The sequence below is a fragment of the Hemicordylus capensis genome, chromosome 3 (assembly GCF_027244095.1).
Source record: "Hemicordylus capensis ecotype Gifberg chromosome 3, rHemCap1.1.pri, whole genome shotgun sequence".
Classification (NCBI taxonomy): Eukaryota; Metazoa; Chordata; class Lepidosauria; order Squamata; family Cordylidae; genus Hemicordylus; species Hemicordylus capensis.
Window position 1 is genome coordinate 341,255,031 of NC_069659.1, and position 18,693 is coordinate 341,273,723.

General features: G+C 45.4%; 1 long non-coding RNA gene across 1 annotated transcript in view; it reads right to left on the reverse strand.

Annotated features, from left to right (window-relative positions):
* The window catches only part of LOC128352027 (uncharacterized), a 35,116-nt gene extending 17,724 nt beyond the window's left edge, over nt 1-17,392 (reverse strand). The window contains exons 1-2 of the long non-coding RNA XR_008320177.1: nt 16,306-17,392; nt 5,691-5,840 (exon numbers count right to left, since the gene is read on the reverse strand). This is a non-coding gene — a long non-coding RNA (uncharacterized LOC128352027). The remainder of the gene's footprint in view (nt 1-5,690; nt 5,841-16,305) is intronic.
* Nucleotides 17,393-18,693: the final 1,301 nt, after the last annotated feature.

An 18,693-nucleotide genomic window follows, 5' to 3' on the forward strand; every position in this document is an offset into this window, starting at 1 on the left:
CCTCGGGTCGAATTACATGTGAATGCTGTCAAGGTCTGGCCCACGGCCAGGGAAGTTCACGGCTTGGCTGGACGCTGTCAACTAAATGACGTGCATTGAATCTCAGCAATGAGTAGGAGACTGGTGCTGTAATTTATGGAGCAAGCTGAGAGCTCCCAGCTGGTAGGAATTTATGGCTTGTCAGCCCTCAGCGATAGGCGTTTGCTCCTCCTAACAGCTTCTAAATGCATCCTGCGTTTAGAACACCTGCGTTGTTGTGGTGTCAATGGTGTTTCAATGCCTAGTTCTCCCTCCGATTGGTCTCTCACACTTTCTGCTGACTCAGGCTGCTGTGCCTGTTCTAAACCATCAGCTGGATCTATCACAGCTGTCTCAGGAACACTGACAGCCGGGCTCTGCCCCTCAGATACTCCTGACTCGTCCGGAAAGCTGCCAGCCTCCCCTTCCTCCTCGCTGTCGGAGCTCAAGGGCATGACAAATGCGGCCAGAGAGTCAGGGAACTGCACTTAGGGTTAATGGGGGCTGTCACTGGCCCCCAGGCTTTAAAATGAAGAACACTGACTTAGACTTTCCACCTAGGCTTAAGGAAGTTAGGAAGAGCAATTCAAATACATATTGTCTAATGTGCATCATGTACACAATACACTTATGATCCAATTGCTTTATTCTTAAAATTTGTTGCATCATTACCTAGGTTAGAGACTAGTGGAACTGACCAATTTCACTACACAGAATCTTGGAAGAGAGTTGAATGTAATCATTCAGCTCCACCAAAACTCTGGAGTGGATTATGGAAGCAAAAATGGCTTCAGAAATTCACTTCTGGCACACGTAAAGAGGCTGTCATGGCTGAACCTCTCTGGAATGCAGACTCCTCCCCGCCTTCCCATCCATGAAGTGAAACACTCCAAGACAGCCAGGAGAGAGGGATAATGCTGCCCTCCCATTGTATTGGAGGTCCGTGTGAAATTCAAGGTAGTATCTAGCAGAGCCCAGAGACATCCCAAATCTTCACTAGACACCTATGCTGCATTCCACAATGCCTCCAAGGCAGGTTGGAGAGGGCATTTTTTAAATACCCTGGACAGAGCTTGTAGTCCTACTCAGATATTACATTGGACACTTGTACAGATCCGTACACAGGTGCAGTGATTCACATATTATGTTGTATAGCTGAACACTTCCAATGTGTACCATGCATTTGAGGGGCTTGTACCAAGGATAACTTTTAAAATGATTGCAGATACAGTAATTTACACAAAAACATGTACGAGTGTACAGACATCTGTACACATGTACAACACAATGAGGCTGTTCATACAACTGAAACCTGGGTAGGACCCAGGTTTGAGAGCAGCATACACTTCCAATTTTTGGTTGTATGGGAGCAAATAACTAGGTAGGAGGAGTGAGAAGTGATTGTGTGGGAAACAGGTGCTATCCAGCTTTCATAACCAGACTTTGACCAAGGTAGGAGGAAAAGCTGTCCCAACCAGCTCCTGTCTCCCATGCAATCACTTCTCCCTCCTCCTACCTAATTGCTTGCTCCCACATAACCAAAAATTGGGAAGACGCATAGCTCCCAAACCTGGGTTGGACACTTGTCTTACCCAGGTTTCCGTTGTGTGAACACTCTCAATGTCTGAGCAGAGCTTTCCTCTGCAGCAAAACAGGAGACACATTTCACACTACACTCAGAATATAGATGTGTTTTTCTCTATTAGTTCCCCAAATAATTGGTAGGTATCCTCCTTGAATGAAGGGATTACTCATTTATTCTTGCCTCTTAACATCCCAACCTCCACATTGTAATGCAGGGCTCAGAGATGGAACCATGCGATGAAGAGATGCTTCCTGGATTCCTATATGCCAGTCAGCTGTAACACAGGTTGTATTGGCAGCAAATTCTGGTGCATCCCCACTCCCTCCCTCAGGTTGACGTCACTGCTCACAAATTGGATGAGGGAGGGACATCAATGCTGCACAGAGTCTGCCTACTTCATGAGGTATAGAGTGGTGGGTGCATCCAAAATGGTTTCAAAGCAAATTGCAGCCCCTCTAATGGAGGGCAGGGCCATAGCTCAGTGGTAGAGCATCTGCTTTGCATGCAGAATGTCCCAGGTTTCAATCCCTGGTATCTCCCGGCAGGATTGGGAAAGATTCTTAAACCATGGAGAGCTGCCACCAGTCAGTGTAGTTAATACTGAGATTGATGGACCAATAGTCCTACTCGGTACAAGTCAGCTCCCTCAGTATAAGGCAACTTAAAGCACACTAATGTACCCTGGCCAATTGTTTGGAAATCACTTCTAGGAGATGGGCCATTAAATGAGTTGGCAGAATGGGCCATTAATGGCAGATGGGCCATTAAATGAGTTGGCAGAAAATTGAGGTGGTAGAATGGACTGTACCATTTCAGATTGCAGGTAGGAAGTCCAATTTTTATTACTTTCTGCACTGGGGGGAAAAGAGCATAAATAAAACTACCATATCAGTGAACAAGTTGTTCTAGTAAGAACTAATCTGCCTACTTTCCTTTCAATATCCCTACATCTGGACTAAATTTGGTCCAAATCAGTTAGGCAGTTCACAGGTTAGCCCACTTGCACCTCAAATGTCCATGCATCCACCATCTTGAATTGGGGTGGATGACATCATCACAAACTATGCATTTGATTTGAGGTGTCCCTATGTGTCCCTACAGTTGTAACAAATTTGGTCCATATTGGCTCCCACTTGCACCTCAAACATTCATGTGTCTGCCATATTGAATCAGGGTAGATGACATCATTACAAACTATGCTCTTGAGCAGTTCCTATGTGTTCCTACAGCTATAGCAAATTTGGTACAAATCAGTTAGGTGGTTCACAAGTTAGCCCAGTTACACCGCAAATGTTCATGTGTCTGCCATCATGAATTGGTGTGCATGACATCAACAGAAACCATGCCATTGAGATGTCTCTCTGTCACTCATTATAAGTGTACCAACTTTGGTTCAAATCAGTTAGGCAGTCCACAAGTTAGCCCTCTTAATTGTTTGTATGTTTAGTAAATTTGTATATCGCCCCATACAAAAAGGTCCCTGGGTGGTTCACACTATAAAACCGTTAAAACATTAACATAATTAAAACAATTTAAAAAACTATAAAAAGTCTAAAAACCGAAGCTTTGAAACTAAAAGCCTGACTAAAGAGGTATGTTTTTAGGTCTTCTAAGCATCTAATTTCATTACAGTAACACTAGGCAAAACCCACAGTTTTTCTCAAAATGGGGAAAAATAAGAAGTTATTAATTGTTTGGAAAGGGCAAACACTAATTTCATTAGGAAGCACGTTCCAGAGTCCCAGGGCAACACTGGAAAAAGCCTGGTTTTGAGTTGTCACAAATCAAGCTCTTGAGCATCAAATGTTCATGTGTCCACCATCTTGGATCGGGGTGGATGACATCATTACAAACTACACAACTGAGGTGCCCCTATACATCAGTCACTACAACTATTCTAAATTTGGTTCAAATTGGTTAGGCGGTTCACAAGTTCACCCACCTGCGCCTCAAACATTTACGCATCTGCCATCTTGAATTGGGGTGGATGACATCATCACATATCCTGTTGTTGATGTGTCCCTGTGTGTCACTCACTACAACTGTTCCAAATTTGGTTCAAATCAGACAGTCCAAAGGTTAGCCTACTTGTGTCTCAAATGTTCACACATCCGCCCTCTTGAATTGGGATGAGTGACATCAACACAAACTATGCCCTTGAGGAATTCCTAAGTGTTCCTACAGCAAATTTGTAGTTCAAATTGATTAGGCGGTTCACAAGTTATCCCAGTTTCACCTCAAAGGTTTATGCATCTGCTATCTTGAATTGGGGTGGATGACATCATCACAAACTATGCAGTTGAGGTGTCCCTATGTTTCCCTACAACTGTTCCAGATTTGGTTTATATTGGTCCAGGCATTGCAAAGTTGATGGCACACACACGCACGCGCACACACACACACACACACACACACACACACACACACACACACACACACGGACACACACACGGAATGCTGGGTGATCTCATAAGACTACTGGAAAGGAGTCTAGAAAGGATTTATCATAGTCTTGTACCTGCCATTTTTCATTGATTGACTGACTGAATTTCTATACTGCCTGATATAGAAATCTCTAGGCAATTTGTGTACAAATTAAAACATAATATTAAATATGAAACATTTAAAATTCACAAAACAGATAAAAATCACAATAGATAAAGACACATTAAAAGATTTAAAAATATTAAAATTTAAATTTCAGTTAAAAGCCTGGGGAAACAGGTAGGTCTTCAGGCTCCTCCTAAAAACAAACAGTAAAGGAGAGTCTCTTATTTCAGCAGGGAGCGCATTCCAAAGCCCTGGGGCAGCCACAGAGAAGGCCCAGTCCCGAGTTGCCACCAAAGGAGTTGGTAGTAACCATAACCCAATCTCTCCAGATGATCTTAATAGGCAACAGCGTTCATGACAGAGAAGGCACCCTCTTAATGACCCTGGACCCAAGCCACTAAGGGCTTTATAAGTAATATTCAGCATTCTGTATTTCATTCGGAAACGTATCGGCAGCCAGTGCAATTCTTTTAGAATTGATCAGGTGTGGAGCGAGGCTGGCGACGGCCCGTATTCGGCCGCCACAGCCCCCTGGCCCCATCCCCGCATCTGATGTCTGATGTGGGGCATGGTCTCCCTCCCAAATAGGGCTGCATGGCCCCATTTTGAAGGGAGATCAGCCTACGCTGCATTGGGCAGCATGGGCCAGAGTGACTCTCCCTGCCTTTAAAGGATGCAGTGGCCCCATTGGGGAGGGAGATCGGCCTCGCTGAGTTGGCAGCGAGGCTCTCCCTGCCTTTAAAGGCAGGGAAAGTCACTCCAGCCCATGTTGCCCTTGCAGCATGGGCCGATTTTGTTTCCAAATGGGGCTACGCAGACCCATTTGGGAGTAAAATAATGCCCCCCCCCGTGTCTGACGTCAGATGCAGGGTGCATGTCAGGGCCACGAGGTGCGGCCCCTGATTGGCGGCAGCCTGGGTTCTTTGAACCCATTCGCCCAATAGTGGCTCCGCCCCTGGAATCAGTGTTATATGGTCCCTTTGTGTTGTCCCAATCTGGCTGCCGCATTCTGTACCAATTGTAGTTTCTGAACTACGTACAAAGGCAGCCCCACATAGAGTGCATTACAGTAGTCAAGCCTAGAGGTTACTAGCATATGTACCACCATTTTAAGGTCATTTTTCTCCAGAAATGGACGTATCTGGTGTATCAGCCGAAGCTGATAAAAAGCACTCCTGGCCATGACCTCAACCTGAGAAACCAGGGAGAGTTTGAGATCCAGGAGCACTCCCTAACTACAAACCTAATATTTTAGAGGGAGTGTAACCCTATACAGAACAGGCAGATCTCAATCATCTCTTGGATCCTGACCTGCTACAGATAGTACCTCTGTCTTGTTTGGATTCAACTTCAGCTTGTTATCCCTCATCCAGCCCAATGTCACCTCCAGGCAGGCACTTAGAGGGGTCATGCCATTTCATGATGAAGTTGGTATGGAGAAATAGCAAATTTAAGGGATTTTCCCCCCTTAGAGGAATACTATATTCAAAAAAGATCGTACTTCACCTGATTGAAGTGGTATATTCGATTTCCCTACCTCAGGATTCTTCCCCCTCATTCTGTTACATGTTTAGATCCAGCCTGAATGCTTATGGAATGTAAGCAGGAACGTACGTGTGCAGTGCATCAATATTCCAGCTTTTCCTTTTCAGGAGTTTTTTCTTTCTTTCTTCTTCAATACGTCAATCTGAAATGAAAAGATTGCCCAGATACAAAGAAATCAAGAAGAAATGGGGCAATTGGGAGACATTAAAAGCAAGTCATTTTTTCTCTTCATTTCCACTGCATTTTTTCTGCAACCCTTCAAAGGAAGTAAAAAACATGACCTCACTGTGTTCATTTCCTTAGACAATGATTTTCCATTCAGATGGAGAGAATCTAGTATTTCCATTACGCCTAAACAAAGTGCTAATATAATTCTTCAAGCAGTATATAAAAAATTCATTATCCTTTTGAAGGCCAAGCAAGTTGGAGCGCCAGAAAAATAATGCACTGGATCTTACTTACGATCAGCATCTCTCCTGAATTGTGTGCTTCGTGCACAGATGGTATTTATTGACAACAAAACTGAAGAAAATGCCTGGCTGGTGTTCAGTGTTTATTAAAGTGGACCCTAGGGGCATTAAAGCAGAGATCGCTGTCCTTTATAGGAGCAAAAATGCCTTATTGCATACATTCCATAACATTAATTTGGTAAATCTGTTTCTTTAGATGCCAGGCCCCCAGTATGATTTGGATATATTTTTCCACAATACTAGATATACTGAATCAGGTTTCATTGTAATGTGATGAAGCCCTTGCTATGTACAAAATAAAGGATCTCAGAGTCTATCATTGTTTTCAGCAATTATCCTCTGCAAAAGTAAAGTAAAGTTGTGCTGTTGAGTAGGTTGACTCCTGGTGCTCACAGAGCCCTGTGGTTGTCTTTGGTAGAATACAGGAGGGGTTCACCACTGCCATTTCCCTTGCAGTATGAGATGATGCCTTTCAGCATCTTCCTATGTCACTGCTGCCAGATATAGGTGTTTCCCATAGTCTGAGAAACATACCAGCGGGGATTTGAGCCGGCAACCTCTTGCTCGCTAGGCAAGTTACTTCCCTGCTGTGCCATTAGGTGGCTGATAGAAGAATGAAATTAGTCAGTTCAAAAAGAGAGGCCATGGATACCAGTTTCTCTATTGTTTTATGCTGTAGTGAATGACATATGGCCCCAAATTCATATGATCCCTACATCTTGCATGTGGCACATTTGCACACAATTTTACATATGCTAGAATCAATGGACTCATAAGAGGGAGTTACGTATCTAGCCATCATGAAGACACACTGGACAAAGTGATAGTGCAGACTTGCTAAAACATCAGAAACCATGTGTAATTTAAAGAAAAATTCTGTACAGAAAAATTCTGTAAGACTAGAATGATATATTTTGTAGCAAACACAAGAGTCCCAGCTCTGTGTTTGCCACCAACATGCAAAGGAGTACAGAGGAGACAATGGCAAGTATGAGTGTGCAAAACAATTTCCCCTCTAGAAAATTCCCTCACAATTTCCCCTCTAGAATACATCTCCCCAGTCACATTTTCCTCAGAGGGGATTCTAAGAGACATGTGCCAGAAGTGGTGAAAGCAAATGCGGTGAAGGGCTGCAGAAAGAAAGCTTTGGGAAGCTGAAAAGAAACCCCACCCTTTCCCATCTATGCTTCTACCCTACAAGCGTCCACTACCATTTTGCATGACAGCAGAAGAGACAGGATTGGTTGCCAAATGTTTTAAGAACAAGGCCAGTTCTCATTTCAGAGTTTTTTGATCCCTAGGTGAAATCTATGATCACTGATCCAGTCAAGAAAACATCAATGAATAGCACTCGGCCCTGTAGCCCTTTCCAATCCTTTGTAATTGCACAGGGGAGAAGAAGAAAAACAACATTTCAAATATCACTGGATGACTTCTGAGCCAGGTCAGGCAGAGAGAGAAGAATTGGGATGCCAAGATTCCACAGCTAGGAATGTGCAAGCCAGCTCAATTTGAACTGTAGTTCGAATTGAACCAGTCCAGTTTGGGCGGTCTGAGTTCGAACTGGACTGGCCCCCAAAGGGAGGTGCCAGTCCGTGTTCAAACAGGACCTGTTGGGGGTTGTTAATTTTTACCCCCAGTAGATAGAGCACAGTAGAGCACTAAGGAATGAGCACACACTCCAGTTACAGAGTAGGTAGCAGAGGATGGTTTAGTGGTTGCAGCTATTTAGAGAAAACACATGGGGATTCTTGTAGAACTACATACTAAGTATGCATTGGTTAAGTACACTTGGATAGGAAAGACCTAAACCTAATCTAAAGGACTACATAATGAATAGGTAAAGAGGGAGAGAGATGTTTTCATCTTCTCTCTAGGAGGAAAGGGAGGATTGTGACTCAGCACAGGAAGTGCAGAAGAGTCAGATCGGGGGGTCATAAAGTAGAAATAGTTGGGAGACCCTTACTCACTATCTCTACTCCCAATGCCCCTAGTGGTCATTAGGATAGTTGGTGCAAAAGATCAATGCACTGGAACTCCATATCCAAAAGGACCAGACCCGGTTCTAAGGAGTGGTTCATGGGCTGGTTCAGGGATATACTTGTAAAGGGGGAAGGGTACTCTCTACTCTGTACCTTAGCAGAGGCTGCTGCAGAAGTGGTGGATTCAGTGGAGATATAGGTGGCAGTTGGGAGCAGCAGCGGAGCCTCCTCCAAGCGTCCCACAGGCCTCCTGAAGGACAGCCCAGGCTAGATGATGCAGCCCAGTTCAGGCCTCCATGTGCGCGGAGGCCCGAACTGGGCCACAGCTGTCCCAGGCTGATCTTCAGGAGGCCAGCAGGGGCTTGGAGGAGCCCCCACCACTGCCCCCAACTGCCACTGATGTCTCCGCCAACTCTGTAGTGGCCTCCACTAAGGTACAGAGTACCTTTACTCCCACCCCCATTGGCCTTTAGGACAGAGAATGCCCCCTTTACTTGTAAAGGGGAATCCTCCCCAAATTCCACTTTACAAGTATATCCCCAAACTGGCTGATGAACTGGTTTGGCCCAGTCCGATGGCCGAACCAGAGCAGACGCATTTCGGGCGGGCTGGGTCATTTTGAATCCAGTCCGGATTCAAACAGAACCGGCAAAACTGGTTCCATGCACATACTTATCAAAAGCCATGCGCTGTTTGATTTACCACCCATCTGGAAAAAGACCACCACCCAGCCACCTCTCCTACCCTTTCCCTGTGCATGTGCTCTCTCTCTCTCTCTCTCTCTCTCTCTCATATTTTCTCAGTAGTTGGTTTTCCATAGTAGTTAGCTTTCCAAATTTCCCATTAAAGATCCTGTCATGTCTCTTGCAAGTCAGCAACGATGCTTGGTAGCAGCACACAACTGAAGATCCCTAGTTCTAGCCTCATTGGCTACTAGCCTCCTGACATGTACATTCTTTCTCTCTAGCCCTCTTCACACTTTATATTCTACCTGTGTTCTTTTATCATGTTTTTGTGTGAATCACTGTACAAGTGTTCATTTTAAAAGTGAACCTGCGTACAGGGCCCCCTGAAATGCAGGGTGCAAATAGGAAATGTTCCTCTGTACCTATATTCTACATGTGTGAATAACTATCTGTGTATAGGTCTATATCTAGGTACACTGTCTGAACAAGGCTACTGCTGATTCATGCAGAGATTCTCTAGGATGCCACTGTGCACTGATGAGTTCTCACACAACCCTTCCACACAACCCTTCTATGCCATTTCTTGAATATCAGTGAATACACAACAGCAGAGTTTTTAGCATAGCAACATAGGAAGCTGCCTTATATCAAGTCAGACCATTGGTCCATCTAGCTCAGTATTGTCTACATAGACTGACAGTGGCTTCTCCAAGGTTTCAAGCAGAAGTCTTTCTCAGTCCTATCTTGGAGATGCCAGGGAGGGAACATGGACCCTTCTGCCTGCAAGCATGCAGATGATCTTCTCAGAGCAGTCCCATGCCCTAAGGAGAATGTCTTACAGTGCTCACATGTGGCCTCCCATTCAAATGCAAACCAGAGCAGACACTGTTTAGCAAAGGGGACAATTCATGCTTGCTATTACAAGACCAGCTCTCCTCCCATAGACCAGCTCTTTTCAAGCAGCTCTTTGGAATGATTGTCATCTTATTTGCTGGTGCCCTTTAGATATCAGACCCTTCACTGTGCTCTGTGCTTCTTGAGTCCTGGCCTCCAGACCCTTTCCTGGCTTCAGGGGTGTAATTATAATAGGGCAAGGGGAGACAGTTGTCTGAGGGCCCACTGCTTTGGGGGCCCCCCCCAGAGGCAAGTCACATGACTGACTCCCCCAGCTGAACACCCGCCCAGGCTTCTTTCAGTTGTATTCATCCTCCGAAATTGATGTGAGTGTTAAGACTTGGAACTACTAGAACAGCATGTCTTTCTCTAGTACCATTAAATGATTTGCATCGTCCACAATTTACAAAACCTTTTAAAAAACAATTTAGGACATAAATTTTATTATGCTTTTTGTTACCACTATTCAGCCTCATTTAAGATTTCTTTACTTCATGAGCTGAGCTTCATGGAGGGGCCCCATTTTAAAATCTTGTCTCTGGGCCCACTACAACCTTGCTACGCCCCTGCCTGGCTTCATACTCTTTTTGGTTTCATTCCACCGCTTGCAGGGTTGTCTGAAGGGGGGGCTAGGGGGCAGTCACCCGGGGTTCCACACTTATATGGACCCTGCAATGCAACACAGCATTACTAGTTCTCTTAGGGCTATGATAATACTGATTCATCATGGTTCATCATTGTGATTCCCCACAAGCTATTTTTGCCCTGGGCCCCACACAAGCTAGAAACAGTGGTGATTCCTACACAATGAAATCTAACTGGTGTGATTAATGAAAATCTGCACTTTGTGGTCTGAAGTTTTAATGATTTCAAACAGGGCTGTTAAAAAACAAACAAACCAAAATGAGTTGTAGTGCCAAATTGGCCATCCAGGAGATAGGGGTGTGCAAATATGTTTGAATCCAAACTGGTTCAATATAGAAACAGTTTGGTTCAAAATTTCAGGGTCAAGTCAAACCACCACCGGACCAAGTGCACACACACACGGGGGTTCGGGGGTTTATTGAGCCATTTAAAAGATTTTTTTTTCTTTTAACGTAACCCATCCAAGGGGGCTCTTCGGGGTGGTGGTGGGGTCTGCGGAGGTTCCCTCTCCCCCCACCGGCTTTCTTCTATGAAAAAATCACCCAGTTCAGGTGGTCTTTGGCCCTTTCAGGGCCTGTTCCCCAGTATGGTGGTCATTTTGGAGGCCGCCGCACCAGGGAATAAGCCCAGAAAGGTCCAAAGACTGCCTGAACTGGCTGATGTTTGCATAAAGGAAGGTCAGCAGGGGAGGGGGAACTACAGTGGACCCCCCTCCACCTCAGAGAAGCCCCCCCGGAGAGGGTAAGTTTTTAAAAAAGAAAGATTATGTATATTTTTAAAAGTTCAATGAACCTCCCCCCCAAACTGAACTAAATGGCGGGTGGGGGGGCTGATGGGGAGCAAAACCAAACTGGTGCAGTCCAGTTCGGGTCTGGTTCAAACTTGAACTGAACCGGGCCAGGCAGTACAAAGGGCTAGACTTTCTTGCACTAAATATTACTGGAGGCATATATAGGAGAAGTGGCAGCTATGCATTCCCCTTAATGTCCCTCAGAATATACATCAGAAAGAACAGAAAACGTTGAGCTGATTGGGTCTCTTCTTCTTCCTGGGAGAAAAATAAGAGTATATAAAATGCTAAGCAGAAATGCTCATTGATCTAGAAGAGGAGTTGATCTAGAGAAAGCATTGAGCATTGCTTTTTATATTGTTGTATTAGTGCAATTTACTTTCTGTGAAATGCCCACCTTATTGAATCTTATTTTTTCTAAGCCATTTGTACAATAAAAACGCAAGGCACCTGATTTAAATAAATAGCAGAATGCCATTGTCTCTACAAGGCAGCTGGTTTCTATATAAGGCAGAGGTATATTAATGCAATAGTTATTTCACTGATAGATGGGATTTATGGATGTATAACAAGAAGGACAGAATGTACCACCAAGTCCAGGAGAATGCCAGCATGGCTAACAAGTAGAGTCAGGGAAGCTATAAAAGGGAAGAAGACTTCCTTCAGAAAATGGAAGTCCTACCCAAATGAAGAGAACAGAATGGAACATAAAACTATGGCAAGGGAAATTGCAAGGAGATAATAAGGGATGCAAAAAGAGAGTTTGAGGAGAATATAGCTAAAAGTGTCAAGGTGAATAACACAAACTCTTTAAATATATCAGATGTAGAAAACCTGCCAGGGAGGCAGTTGAACCATTAGATGATGAGGGCATGAAAGGGAATATTAAGGAGGATAAAGAGATTGCAAAGAAGCTGAATGAGTTCTTTGCATCTGTCTTCATGGCGGAGGATACTGACCATATACGCTCTCCGGCATTGAGCTTTTCAGGTTTAGTGGCTGAAGAACTGGGCCAATTGGAGGTGACGAGGGAAGATGTTCTAAACTGTCTTGAAAAACTAAAAATTAACAAATTGCAAGGGTCAGATGGCATCCACCCAAGAGTTCTGAAGGAACTCAAATGTGAAATTGCTGATCTCCTAGCAAAAATATGTAACTTGTCCCTACAATTGGGCTCTGTACCAGAGGACTGGAAAGTAGCCAATATAACTCCAATTTTCAAAAAGGGATCCGGGGGGTGGTGGGAATCCAGGAAATTACAGGCCAGTCAGCTTAACTTTGGTGCTGGGTAAATTGATGGAAAGCTTACTTAAGGACAAAATTATTAAACACATAGAAGAAAAGGCCTTGTTGAAAGAGAACTACCATGGATTCTGCAAGGGCAAGTCTTGCCTCACTAACCTTTTGAAGTTCTTTGAGAGTGTAAACAGGCATGTGGATGAAAGTGATCCGGTCGACATAGTCTACTTGGACTTCCAAAAAGCTTTTGATAAAGTTCCCCACCAGTCTGTTGAGTAAACCTGGCAGTCATGGGATAAGGGGATCGCTAAATGGGATCATGTGTGGATCAGTAACTGGTTGAAGGACAGGAAACAGAGAGTAGGAATAAATAGAGAGTTTTTACAATGAAGGGAAGTAGGAAGTGGGGTTCCCCAGGGATTAGTACTGGAGCCAATGCTCTTTAACTTGTTCATAAATGATCTAGAAGTTGGGCTATGCAGCAAAGTGGCCAAATTTGCAGATTCCACTAAACTAGTTAGAGTAGTGAAATCCAAAACAGATTGTGAGGAGCTGCATAAATATCTCTCCAAACTGGGGGCATGGGTGACAAAATGGCAAATGTGATTCAATGTAAGCAAGTGTAAAGTGATGCATTGGGGCAAAAAACACCAATTTCACATTTATACTGATGGGATCTGAGCTGAAAGTGACTGACCAGGAGAGAAATCTTGGGGTCGTGGTGGACAGCTCATTGAAAGTGCTGACTCAGTGGTCGGCAATTGTGAAAAAGGCCAATTCCATGCTAGGAGTCATTAGGAAGGGGATTGAAAATAAAAATGCTAATTTTATAATGCCCTTATAGAAATCTATGGTGCCACATCTGGAGTACTGCGTACAGCTTTGGTCGCTATATCTTAAGAAAGATATTGTACAACTAGAAAAGGTGCAGAAGAGGGCAACCAAGATGATCAGGGGACTGTAGCATCTTCCTTATGAGGCTAGGCTATAGCATCTGGGGCTTTACCTTGAAAAAGAGGCGACTAAGGGGAGACATGCTCCAAGTGTATAAAATCATGCATGGAGTGGAGAGGGTAGACAGAGATAAATTTTTCTCCCTCTCTCACAACACCAGGGGTCATTTATTTATTTAATACATTTCCAAACCACCCAAAACGCAAGTTCTCTGGGCGGTTTACAAAACAATAAAAACAATAAAGATTAAACAAACAATAAAGATTAAAACATTTCAACGATTAAATTAAAAAGTTAAAACTTTTAAAACACAATTAAAACACAATTGAAACAGTATCTAATTAAAAACCTGAGTGAACAAATGCATTTTGACTGCCCTTTTAAAAGTTGTAAGAGATGGGGAGGCTCTTATTTCAGCAGGAAGTGTGTTCTGAAGCCTCGGGGCAGCAATGGAGAAGGCCCATCCCCGAGTGGCCACCAGACAAGCTGGTGGCAACTGCAAACAACCCTCTCCAGATGATCTCAATGGGCGGTGTGGTTCATAGTGAAGAAGACATTCTCTTAAATACCCAGGGCTTAAAGTGTTTAGGGCTTTATAGGTTATAATCAAAACCTTGTACTCTGCCCAGAAACTTATCGGCAACCATTGTAGATGTTTCAAGACAGGAGTGATATGGTCTCTCTGAGATGACCCAGAGACAAACCTGGACGTTGCATTCTGGACTAACTGCATTTTCCGGACTACGTACAAAGGCAGCCCCACGTAGAGCTCATTGCAGCAATCGAGTCTGGAGGTGACCAGCAGATGTATTACTGTTCTGAGGTCATTTTATCTCAAGAAATGGACGCAGCTGGTGTATCAGCCAAAACTGATAAAAGGCACCTCTGGCCACTGCCTCAACCTGGGACACCAGGGAAAGTTTTGTGTCTGGAAGCACTCCCAGACTGTGTGCCTGTTCCTTCTGGAGAAGTGTGACCCCATCCAGAACAGGCCTATCTGACACTTGTTTCCTTAAGGGAGCATTGAGGGGGTTTTTTAAATCACACATTCATGGCAAAGGAAAACAACAAAGCAAAGGAAGGTCTTCTATTTAACAGGTTTTCTTATCATACTAGACAGTATCTGGCGGTGTATGCAAAAGGTGAGGAAATGAATTCAATACAAAAGGGCAAAGAGAAGAACATGTTTCCTGCATTATGGAGTAGTGGGGAGAGATTCTCCATTGGTTTACATGGCAGACCCTACAATTTACATATGATAAACTGCCTCATCATGTGACTAAGTCCATAAGAAAAGCCCTGCTGGATCAGGCCAAAGGCCCATTTAGTCCAGCACCTGTCTCATGCAGTGGCCAGCCTATGAAACTGAAGATTTCATCCTATGAAACTGAACATTGGGAAATTTAGGAAGTACCTTTGCACACAGAGCATAATTGGTTGGGATATGCAACAGCTGCAGCCTAACATACTGTGTATAGTTTGCATGTAATCTGCTGTAAAGCCAGAGGGGGCACTGTAGTTTCCTCAGTGCTGGTTGAGCCATCTAGGAGTTTCTTTTCTCCTTCCTGTTCCTGTTTATTCCTGTCCCTGCTCCTGTGTGTGAGTCAGCACGTTCTGTACTGACCTCTAAGCATTTGTCTCACAAGTAAAGTTGTCTTAAACCTTGCACTGGTGTTTGTTCTGAAAATCATACAGACAGCTCACATTCTGCAACATAATTAATCTATGGAATTCTTTGCCATGGGATGTGGTGAAGGCCACCAGCTTGGATGGCTTTAAAAGGGGCTTAGACAAGGCACAATGCTTCTCAATACCAGTGGTAGGCCAGCAACAGCTGGAGAAGGGGCATGCACGTACCTTTTGCCTGTGGGCTCCCCAGAGGCATCTGGTGAGCCACTATTGTGAAACAAGATGCTGGCCTAGACAGATCTTGGGCCTGATCCAGCAGGGCTGTTCTTATGTTCTCATGCAATGCAATGCACTGATCGTGCAGTGAATTGTGGGATATCTGGAGGCTGGGATGTATTTTTCCAGTCTCCAGTATGCTCCACGACTCACAAAAGCACTGGTTGTGTGGCTGCATGAACTACATGACCAGGGTGTATCATCTGGGGGGAAGGTAGGTGCTATCTTGCTTTCCCCCCCTCCTGCCCTCCCCAGTGCTTTCAATGGTTGTATGAATGGCCTCACTGTCTTTTTAGATAAGACAAAATTTTCCTGTCTGCTCTCCATGCTAGTTTTCTCTTGCTATCCAAAACCATGTGGCAGAGGAGTCTGGGGTGGGGAGAAGGATCAAAACTAGGCCAGCTGAAATCTGCAGGGGAGCTGACCCTTCACTCCACTGCAGAGAATAGTCTCACCCAGCCCAGTTCCCAGCCAGGAAAGAAGCTAAGAGGTTGGCCTGACTCCCAAGAGGCTGGAGGACTCTCCTGCTTACCTGGCTGCACTGACCTCTGCTACTTGTTCTGGAGTAGTGGACTGAGTGAAGGAGGCTTCATTAAACAAAGAAGACTTTCTAAACTAATGCACTGAAGCTATAAGACCATAATGTGCTATTACTGTGTATTGTTTGACACTCTGGTACAAAGTTCCAGTTTGGTGTATGGGGAAGTATTTTGTGGGGGACACCCATTACCCCTTGGAGTAATCCCTGGATTGAATAAAGTTGTTGCCCTTTTTTCAAATGTAGATTTTGTGTCTTCATTAGAGAGGACACAATGAACTTTCTGCTACTCTTGTGTTTTGGCTGACACTTGCTGAACTGAAAACAATGGAAGGAGCTGTTTGCTAGCAGCCAGAGATGAAGGCCGCCTTCACAGGGAACCTGGGCAAACTCATCTCTGGTTTGCCCCCCATGGCATCTGAATGATTGGAACTGCAGTTCCACGACCCAACCACAGTTCTGATTCTTCCCCCAAATGCTCCATTGGAATTCAGTTACACTCACCAAACCGAGGAACCCTTAACTCCAATGTGATGTCTGGTTTGTGCAGCTTGCACAAACCAGAGTTAAGGGGAGGAAGCTCCTCCCTCTTTCCAGAGCAATTGGCTGTCATGGCTGACCTTCTTGTGTTGAACCTATGCAGCCGGTTCTCCCAGTCTCCCAGACTGCAAATGGCAATCATCTGGGACCACCAGGGGAACAGATGCAAACTGCAGGTTTATTGAACCTGCAGTTTCAAGGTACGTCCAAAGGCAGCCAAAGACTTGCATCTAAGGAGTTCATTTTGCCTATCCCCATGAATATGCAGCAAGATGAGCCACTTAAGGAAATTGCTTTTTATAGCACTTTGTCCAATCTACCGCAGTTCTAAATGTCTTCAGCGATAGGGAAAAACATTTTCTTGCTACTTATTGGGAAGCGAAAGTGTGTCAGCTTTAAACTAATAAATGCCTGGGTTTTGGCAGTGACATTTACAAGTTGCCTGTTCCTCTGCGCAGAGTGCTCGAGCTGATGGCACGCGTTTGGAAATCAGTGTCTTAATTGTCATGGCATTCTCCTGGCAGATTTGCAGGGAAGCTTTTTGACGAGCTCCCCAGCAGACACGGCCACCAAGGCAGAAGAAGGGCTCCTGGATTTTGACAAAGGGCTTTGCAGAGGGTGTAATACTAAAAGCTCTGAGCACCAATGGTGACTCAGCATCTGTTTCAGAATATAATGTCATTTCAAAAGGTCTATCTGACACTTGTTTCCTTAAGGGAGGATTGAGGGGTTTTTTTTAAATCACACATTCATGGCAAAGGAAAACAACAAAGGAAGGTCTCCTATTTAACAGGTTTTCTTATCACACTAGACAGTATCTGGCGGTGTATGCAAAAGGTGAGGAAATGAATTCAAATACAAAAGGGCAAAGAGAAGAACATGTTTCCTGCATTATGGAGTGGTGGGGAGAGATTCTCCATTGGTTTACATGGCAGACCCTACAATTTACATATGATACTAGCTGACCCCGCACAGAGCATCTGTGCAGTTGTGCACTAAGCCTGTGGAATCCCCCCGCAGCGCTCTCGCCCGCTGGCCCCCCACAACACTCTCGCTCGCTCGCCCCCCTGCAGCGCTCACGCTCACCCCCCACAGCGCTCTCACTCACTTGCTCCCCCCCACAGCGCTCTCGCTTGCTCGCTCGCTCCCCCACAGCGCTCTCGCTTGCTCGCTCTCCCCCACAGCGCTCTCATTCGCTCTACCACCACAGCACTCCCGCTCGCTCGCTCTCACCCCGCAGTGCTCTCGCTTGCTCTCCCCCGCAGTGCTCTTGCTCGCTCGCTCTCCCCCCGCAGCGTGCTCGCTTGCTCTCCCCCACAGCGCTCTCACTCGCTCGCTCGCTCTCCCCCCGCAGCACTCTTGCTTACTCGCTCTCCCCCCACAGCACTCTCGCTCTTCCCCCGCAGCGCTCTCGCTCGCTCTCTCTCCCCCCGCAGCTTGCTCGCTCGCTATCCCCCCCCCGGGCCGTTCCTCTCTGCTGCCACCACCATGGCCGCTCGTTCCCCTCAGGCTGCTAACAGGCCCAGGCCCATCCCTTAGCTGACTGCCTCCCTCTGACAATGGCCTCGGTAGCCCCAAACAGCAGCAGCGGTTGACTGGACCCTTCATTGCTGCCAGTGCTGCCATGGCTGCTCATTCCCCTCAGGCTGCTGACAGGCATAGGCCCGTCCCTTGCCCTTCCTTCTGTCTCTCCCTTCTTTTCTGCCCCTCCCTTCTTTTTCTCTTTCTCTCTCCTCCACTCGCTCTTCTCCACTCTTTCTTCCCCCTCCATGTTTTTTCTCCCTTCGTCCCTCCCTGAGTTAACAGATTTTGTTCATTTACACAGCGGCATCCTCCTTCTCCTGAAGGGGCTCTTTCCTCCCTCACGACCTGTCTTTCTGCAGACCCCTGCCTGCTATCCTTTTATATCCAGAACATCTTCTGACCAGTAACAGCTGCATTCCAACTGACCTTAACCATCACAGGCCCCTCCTCCTTATCTACATAGGGAATCCCCACTGCCCAATCACCATGGTGCTTCTGCTCTCACAGGCTCCTTCTCCCTATCTGCATATGGAATCCCCACTGCCCAATCAGGTGCTTCTGCTTGCAAACTCTGCATATGGAATCCCCACTGCCCAATCAGGTGCTTCTGCTTGCAAACTCAGCCAATCGCCTCCTTCCTACCACGTCGCCACGCATGGCCCATCTACAAGAAATAAGTATATAGATAGATACTGCCTCATCATGTGACTAAGTCCATAAGAAAAGCCCTGCTGGATCAGGCCAAAGGCCCATTTAGTCCATCATCCTGTCTCATGCAGTGGCCAACCCAGTTCATCTGGAAAGTCAACAAGCAAAGAAAAGAGGGGA